The following is a 9130-nucleotide window of genomic DNA, read 5'->3' as shown; positions in this document are numbered from 1 at the left end:
TTAAACAATGTTAAATTAAACACTTTTTTCAAATTTAACACTATAATAGTGGTGTGAAAGATTACACATAATAGTGTTAATTTTTACTGTGTAGGCAAGATCGTTGGCTCTTGAGCGGATCAATTCCCCGGCTCGACTTACTGTTATGAGTTTGAGTCTCGTCCGGTGCAAAGTGTGTGTCTAATTTAGACAATTTTTATATGGTAATAACTTTATACAATGCATCGCCTATGCCCAACAACTCCGGGAGCATGGAAGAAGCATCCACACAGCGGGGAAGGCGCTCCTGGGCGGTCTACAATGGACTTAGCAAATTCTTCCAACACGGGATATGGACATTGTAAAAATGATTACCTTGAAATACAATATCTCGATACGATTAATAGTGGTATTCCCATCTAATTAGGGGATAGTGCTCTCCCTTCGAACTTTCATGCCTTCGAATAATGTGAATTTCTTTCGCTTTTCGTAAGAGATATTTAATAGAAATGTGTAAGTCTCTTAGGAAAATTAAGAGAAAATTCACATTATTCGAAGGCATGAACGTTCGAAGGGAGAGTACTTTCCTCTATGTTTATTAATCAGTGAAAAATTAAACAAAATGTAGAAAAGGTATGAAGCCAGTTGACAAATATCTTCAAAATATCCATATCTCACAAATTCACATATAAGAAGAATGACTGGGAACTCACGTGGGACGAAAGCTATTGCTCAAAAACCATGAATGTGGTAAGAATCTAAGAAATCTGAATTCCTCCTTTTAACTTAGGATTAGATTATTAAGAGCAAATATTCTATATGATTCTGAAGGAGAATTTTAATTGGTTGCTATGTAGAGTTTTAAGATTTTCGGGAATTGGGCTAAACATCCTTGTCTGAAGACAGACTTGTACCTTACATATAATGTCCTGAGTATAGATAAGCACTGAGTTTTGAAATAGCACTTCCACTTTCACAAATTCAACATTCTTCCTGACTTTTCTCATTTTCAAATTCGTACACTGACAATTCTCATATCAATGCTCAATATCCGTCCGGTTATGCGATTTCAAAACATTGTCTCCAAAAATTATATCAAAAAGAAGTTTGAAACGCTATTTTATGAATCACACTAAAACATTTTTCGAATTGCAGCAATAAAAATGCCGGAAAACCTCAAGAAAGCCACTATTATTTTTTTAATATCCCATTTTGATGTTGTTAATATATTGGAAAAACCGCAAATTACGAAGCAAGTAGCATAGTACACTTTTCAGCTTTATTCTTCTTTAACTTTTTGTGAGACTTTCCTACAGAAACTGCGAAAATCTTAAGACTTTTGGTATGAAATAGAAGCACACATTTATTAAAAACAAGTATGGACCCGACTTTGAAATTTTGCTAATATCTTTGTTAAAATTGAATAAAAAACGTAAAGGCGTGGGATATCTCACATGCAGTCAAAGTTATTTAGAATCCCTAGTTCCCTGAAAAAGAGATTGTAAAGATTTTCAGATAAAATTTACGGCTCCCCAAGCGTTTCTCATATTCTCAAGATATCCCTAAATGGGTTCCTAAGTATATCCTGTGGGTTTTCTAAGTTCTAAATTTCCTCAGGCTCACAAAACATTGCCCCGGTTATGCAAGTGTTTCCCGAGTACATTACTCCTAGATGTGTTATGAATTCCCAGGGTTCCCAAGCGTGTTTTGTGGCTTTTCTGAGTTCTCATGCATTCTCTGGATTTCAAACGCAATCCTTATCCAGAATCCCAAAGGCTTTCCATGGATTTTCTGAATTTCTTGGGTGAATTTCTGAATTTCGTGGGCAATTTTTGGGTTTCTCGGGTTTCGCGATGCAATTTCTGGGTTTCTCGGGTTTCGTGATGCAATTTTTGGGTTTCTCGGGTTTCGCGATGCAAAAAGTGGGTTTCTCAGGTTTCGCGAAGCGTTTCTCGTACAATTGACAAGGGTTTCTCAATATGAGTTACCCCTTGCATTGCATTAACCTCAATATCCTATAAATAAAATCAATTTGCCATTATATTTTACCAAGTGCGAATTGATTTATTTTTCTTTTTCTTTCTCGACTACTTTGTATATTTGTGCTTTGTAAAAAAATCTATTAGGAAAATAAAATTTCACAGTTATTCTCTGGAAGGGCACTGAAAAAAAGAACACCTGGGCATTTAATAATAATACTTGAAAATGCATAAAATTTATTCATCACTAAAATGACATATAAAAATAATTTCAAAAGAGATTGTAAAGAATCTCAGCTAAAATTCTTTTACCTATTAAAAATTAAAAAATTAGACTGTTTATCACTTTACCTGATTTATCTTTTTTGAAGGAATAAAACAATGTATTTTATACAATACAGTAAATCATTGGTAATAAAATTAATCTACAAATTTTTTTAACTTTATTGTTCTAAATTTGTACAGCATTTTATATTGTTTAAGATTGATAAATTCTAAAGAAAAAAACTTATGATTATTTAAAATTTTCTATATTAGAAGTAAAACCATAAAATTTTGGCAGTCATAAATTTATTCATTCATAAAAAGTCACATACAAAAGAATTGAGGAAATTGAGACATAATTTTGGTTTACATTCGTTCAACATCTCACTCCATAAGCGCAGTATCAGTCACAAAAGTAAATAGGGAATTACAATTCAGCTCATTTTCACTGATATTTACTCCAATTAACCACCTGCAGTTACTTAATCATTTACAAAAAAAAATCAGAAATAATGTTCCTCTTCTCTCCCTTTCTTGTTACACCTATGACTCACAAACATTACATGTTTCAACAAATTTTCATTTTGTTTTTTTTTTTTATCTTAATTATTTTGTAAAGATCACATTTTTTCACACAAACATCTCATTTTATTCATCATTTTTTTCCTAATTCTCACTTAATATTGTCTCGCTATACGCTAAAGAATCAAAAAATACATTCGATCCCTGAATCATCATTTACATGTTTCTTTTATTTTTCTTACAATTTTACTCAGAAGTTTTTTTTCACTATCAATAAATTATAATTGAACATCTTGTTTCACATTCACAGATGAATTTATTTATTTTTTTTATTTTATACTCATAGAGCTCTCGTTCATTCAGTATTTTCTCATTCAAAAAGAAAAAATCATTCGTTTTTTTATTTATTAGTTAACACACATTTAGGCAATCCAAGAGTTCATTTCTTTTTTAATTTTAATTGTTTTTTTCACTAGAGTGTATAGAAAAAATACACATTTACAGTAACCATCACAATATGCAATGCAGTAAATTTTTCATCTCGCACACCGTTCTTTTTTTGGATTTCTTTCGTCTCTTTTCCAATACGTTTTATTAAAAATAAAAAAATATAATAATAATAACAATAAACCTTTGCAATAGGTGATTTGGATGAATTGATTAAGTATAATTACTTCACTGAGAGAAATCTGAAAAAAGTTAAAATAACATTCCGGAAATGTTAATTTTACCCTGCAGTATTGATCCAAAATTGGTGTAAATATTACCTTTTTTAGGTGTATTATGGGTTAAAGTTACCCTTTTGATGTTAATTTTACCCTTGAAAAGATGTAAAATTAACATTAAAAAATGTTGATATATTTTTACACCTAAAAAGTGTTAAAGTTATGAGGAAAAAAAGTTAATCGCACCCTCTTTATTTTCTCAGTGTTCAAACACTGAGAGAAGATTGAGTGGTACCAGGACATGAAATGTGTGTTGTCACTCTAATCAACCCTCAGATGAGGCTTGATATTACGCTGGAGGCTTGTTCCAACACTCATTTAGGTTAAATTCAAGCCTCATTCCTCTCGTCCAGTAATAACCCTCCCAATTTGAGAGCTCTCTCTGGTTGAGGTTTTTCTGTATCGATTCGAAGGTATAACAGAGAGAACTTACTTAAATTCCCTTTGGATGTTTAAACGTTTAAACCGACGAGTTATACAAAAGTCAGAAAGTTCGTGAAAATGACATTTAATTAGTGAAGCTGCAATTCAAACGTTCCTGAAATTCCACAAAACTACACAACAAATCGCTTTTTACAGCAAACGTTCACACTGTTATTGACATTGTTGACTATTGGAAGATTTTCCGGTAGATTTTCGAATAAGTTTGGCTTGGCTTTGTCTCTTCGAAAGATTATTTCTGAACGGAGCTAATAATTGTTGTCACAACTAAAATCCAACACTCGAATTTATAAACCCTCAGATGAGGCTTGGTATTACGCTTGAGGTTAGTTTTAACACTCATGTAGGATAAATTCAATCCTCATTGAGTGTGAAGATCACGGGGTCTTGGATTGACCCTTATTGAGTGTATACTTTCAGAAAAATAGTGTGCAGAAGAATGGCAAAACTTGTTCATCACTCCATGTAGGGTCGAAGGAACGTCTGTTCGACAGGGAACCCCTATTGGCACTTTTGTCAAAATGTTGAAAATTATTTAATGTATCTAGTAAAATATAAGTAATATAACGTTTTTTCTGTAATATACTTTTTACTATAAACAGAGATGTTCAAATTTCGTATTTCAAATGGTACAGAGTAGGGTGTCAATAGGTGCTGACACGAGTTCTTGAAGTGTCAATAGACGTTCCTTTCACCCTAATTAATCAAAAAATGTAGTATCCCATTTTCCTAACAACTTTTATGCAAAAATTTTAACTTGGGTGCAAAAATTGGTGTCAATTTTGTGGTAAAGTGAGCACTTTCCAGCGGCTTCCATAGTGTCTGTGTCGCTGTGTCACTCAGAATTGTCAAATGGCAGACAAAATATTACAAGGAGTTCCGTTTTCAAAGAAATTCTCATGACCGAAAAAAAGCCAACGAATTCACTCCATTGACACAGAAAAATTGCATACCCACAGGAGAGATCTGTGGAATAATTTACGCCGTGATGTATGCAAATATTTTCGGCGCCAACGGTTCGTAAGAAATGTATTTCAAATTTACCACGTGAAAAATTTTTGCACACATTTAGGGGTATATCAAAAGATTTTTTCAATCCGTTTTCACTTAAGCCGGAACTCCCTGTATTTCACAGTGCATTTTGCAAAATGTTGATAGTTTTCGCATGTCTTTTTTTTAACAATTATAAATAGTGGAAATTGGGAGGAAAAACTCCTCCGGTAGAGATTTGTTTGTTTGCGTGAAAATTGCACAAATATTTCATCAGTTGTATCGCCTGTTATTGTACCTGAATTTGTTGCAAATGGCGATACAAACGTTGCCTTTTGTATCAAATGCTGACACAAAAGAAATGCAGATACGACAATGGTTGATGCAAGCTACGATTTTTGGAAAATTGAATTTTGTAGTTCAGAGGGCTTACTCAAACCTCTGGAGTGTTTTGTGATAAATATTTTGTGTCAAAAAAAAACCTGAATAGCGAAATGTTTAAAAGACTTGTTTGCGATGTTGTATCATAGTAAAAAAGTTTTTGACATGTCGGATGTTTCACTCAACAATAGTCGTACAGCTAAAATTTTTGAAAGTGTGTTGAATTCAGTAAAAATTGGCAAAATTTGCTAAGAAATTAGATAACATTAGGAAATGGAAGGAATTTATTGTGAAAAAAGCATGTACGGTGGTAGTGACTAGTGACATTAGAATTATTAAGTGCAATTGACTTCTTTATTCGCCACTACAGTATTCATTTGAACACAGTAAAAACTTTCGACCACTGACCGAAATATTAGAATAAATTTACTTTGGAACAATTTTTTTTTTAAACAAATTTGTCCCAAAGAAATACAAATTTGTCCCAAAAATTTGGGTGTCCGTAGACGAGCTAGTTTTTGGAACTAATATGTGCCGAAATTTTTTACCGTGCAGTTATTTTTTTTTTTTTCAAAAATTTGCAAAAGTATGGCAATACTTTGCAAAAAACAAAACAAATTTTGCATTGAAATTGATGAACAGAGAAGTTCTGAATTGAGACTAGCTTCAGTGAAGTGTTCATGGAACACTTGCAAGTGTTCATGTTACACTTATAAGCGTATATGGAACACTCGCGAGTGTTCATGAGACACTCACGAGTGTTTATGGAACACTCACGAGCACGAGTGTTTATGGAACACTCACGAGCACGAGTGTTCATGGAACACTCACGAGTTTTATGGGACGCTCGATGAACACTAATTTGAGCGTTGGCGTTAGCCTCATCATAGAAATATGAGGCTTGAACCAACACTCATATGCTCAAGTATAATGGAAGTTTAGCTCAGCCTCAGTGAGACTTGTTACAACACTCATTTAAAAAAATGAACTTTGATTCAACACTAAATTTAATATAGGGAATATGTGTATTATCAAGTCTCATTCCGGGTGGAGTTGTTTCAACACTCATTTCCACACTTATTTATTTCAAGACCTTCTCTCAGTAAAGGCAACAATTAAACGAAAAAAAAATTAATAATATTCTACTAACTTATCAGTGAATGACGATTTATATGAAAAGAGGAAAGAAATTCTTATTATCACACCATACATCCTGATTTCTTTTTTAATATATATTTTTTTATCACAAAAATTCACCTACTTCTCTCTAATTTTCCTTACATATCTTCTTTTTCTTTCATATAACAATATAAAATTCATTATTTCTTCATTCCCACTCACTCAGAATGGTATTTATTTCTATTTCTATGTTTCTTTTTGCTATTTTCTTTCACTACTTTTACTAATTCTTTTTATTTGTTTATCATTTGTTTAAAATTTACCTTGGAAAACCTTTATCAGCTTAAAAAGTCTTTGTATCTTTTAATTTACACCATACAATAATTAACAATTTGTGGACGAGAAATATTCCGTAATAGTGATATCTTTGTTTCTTCTTTTTCTTTATTTTAATTCAATTTAAATTCTTATTTCTCATTTTAAGCTGACGAAAAGCTTTTCCAAATCACAGTAATAACCATTTTCCCTTTAATTTTTACGCTTTCTCTCTCTCTCTCTTTCTATATCTTTTTCTCTCTCGCTCTTTCTTATCCCTTGTTCTCTCTCTCTGCATCAATCTTTCTCCTTCGCTCTCTTATCACTAAAATTCCTATGAGTTTCAAGAATTTTGTCATAAATTCTTTTAAGATGTGTATACAAAACAAAAGAAAAGGATTTCAATTTATGAATTTAATGAAAGACCAATAGAATAGAATTTTTTTAATTAATATCAACTACGCATAAATTTGATTTTCACAAAAATTTTGTTACATTAAATGATTTCACTTCATTTTTTTCCTTTTAAGATCTATTTTCGCTAAAAAAAAATTAATGGATCCGTGTAGCCTTTTAGATCTAGAAAATATGAAATCAAAATTCGTATCTCTTTCTTTCCAAACCTCTATTGCATTTGTCTATCTCACTCTTTCGATCTCTTCTTCTTCTTCTTTTGAACTTCACAACAAATTCAATTGAATCTCAATTTCAAATTTCATTTAAGAGAAAGAGACAGCTATATCTTATTTCAGTTTGAAAGAGTAAGAGATAAAATTTCAATTGATTGAATTTCACTCAATTGAAAAGGTGTGCCAGCGCCACAATAAATTAAATTTAGTAAAACTGAATTTGGGGTGCGAAAGAATGAGACATACATATGCAAAACTTTTAAAAAGAAAAGGGTATGCATTTTGATATCATGAAATTTTCCTGATCTAAAAGGTGTACCAGAGCTATAACTTTTGTTTTGAAACATTTGAAAAGTTAAATTGAAATTACCATTTAAAAATGTTGATATATTTTTACACTTAAAAAGTGTTAGTTATGAGGAAAAAAAATTAATCGCACCCCAGTGTTTTTCTCAGTGTATTGATCGAAAAATCGATTTTCGTAACGTTTATCTCGAATATCTCGAAAGTTCCATTTTTAATTTTGAATAAATTTTAGTATGTTGTAGCTGGGGTGAACAACTTTCCAACGGTGGGTCACACTTTGCCCTAGCTCTACCCTGACCCGAGCTATAAAAGAAAATACCCTGACTGAACAATATCTTATGTGTTTATGAAACGATTTCGGTGAAATTTTAGTAATTTGTATCTGAGATCGAGACCTACCACACCCAACTGTACCCCGACCCTACCCTTACTATACCGAAATTGACCGGACTGTATCTCTAATGTTTATTAACCGATTTCAATAAATGATAACTTTTGTTAGTAAATATGTGTTTATCATACCGATAATGCCAAACGCACAATAACTTTTGTTTAGTAAACATGTTTTTGACATTTCAATGGGAGTGAGTGAGATCTCAATCTAGTCATCTCGCTCACTCTTATAGAAAATTTTGAAAACACGTTTACAAACAAAGTTATTGTGAACTGGGCATAAGAGTGAACGAAATTTAGATCTAGTCGTCTCGCACACTCTGATAGAAAACTTCGAAAAGATATTTACAAACAAAATTGATTATACGTTGGACATTTATGTTGTGCACACTTTTAGTTTGCACAAAAGTATGCTTTCGAACTCAGCCATGAGATAACTAGCACAATGTTTCAGTAATCCCACTTACTGAAATGTCGAAAAAACAAACGTGCCGGTGGCTTTCTCATTATGCCCAACGCACAATAACTTTTATTCTGTAAACATGTTTTTGACTTTTCTGTAATTGTCAGCGCATAATAACTTTTGTTTGGAAAATGTTGCAAAATTTTCTGTGTGAGTCAGTGAGATAACTAGACCTAGATCTCAGTCACTTTCATTGAAATGTCAAAAATATGTTTACAAAACAAAAGTTATCGTGCGCTAGGCATAAGAGTGAATTAAACAGAGATCTAGTCATCTCGCTTACTCTCATAGGAAATTTTGAAAACACGTTTACAAACAAAAATTATTGTGCACTGGGCATTACACGCCTACTGCACAATAACTTTCGTTTCGTAAACATGTTTTTGACATTTCAATGAGAGTGAATGAAATTTAAATCTAGTCATTTCGTTCACACTTATAGGCAGTTTCGAAAATATTGCCCAATGCACAATAACTTTTATTTTCTAAACATGTTTTTGACATTTCAGTGAGAGAGAATGAAACCGAGATCTAGTTATCTCGCTCTCTCCCACACGAAATTTTGAAAACATGTTTACAAACAAAAGTTATTGTGTGTTGCGTATTATGACCATCGCACAATAA

The sequence above is a fragment of the Phlebotomus papatasi genome, chromosome 3 (genome assembly GCF_024763615.1).
Source record: "Phlebotomus papatasi isolate M1 chromosome 3, Ppap_2.1, whole genome shotgun sequence".
In the NCBI taxonomy this organism is placed as follows: Eukaryota; Metazoa; Arthropoda; class Insecta; order Diptera; family Psychodidae; genus Phlebotomus; species Phlebotomus papatasi.
The sequence above is the reverse complement of the archived record's forward strand: the minus strand, read 5'-3'. Positions refer to the sequence as shown.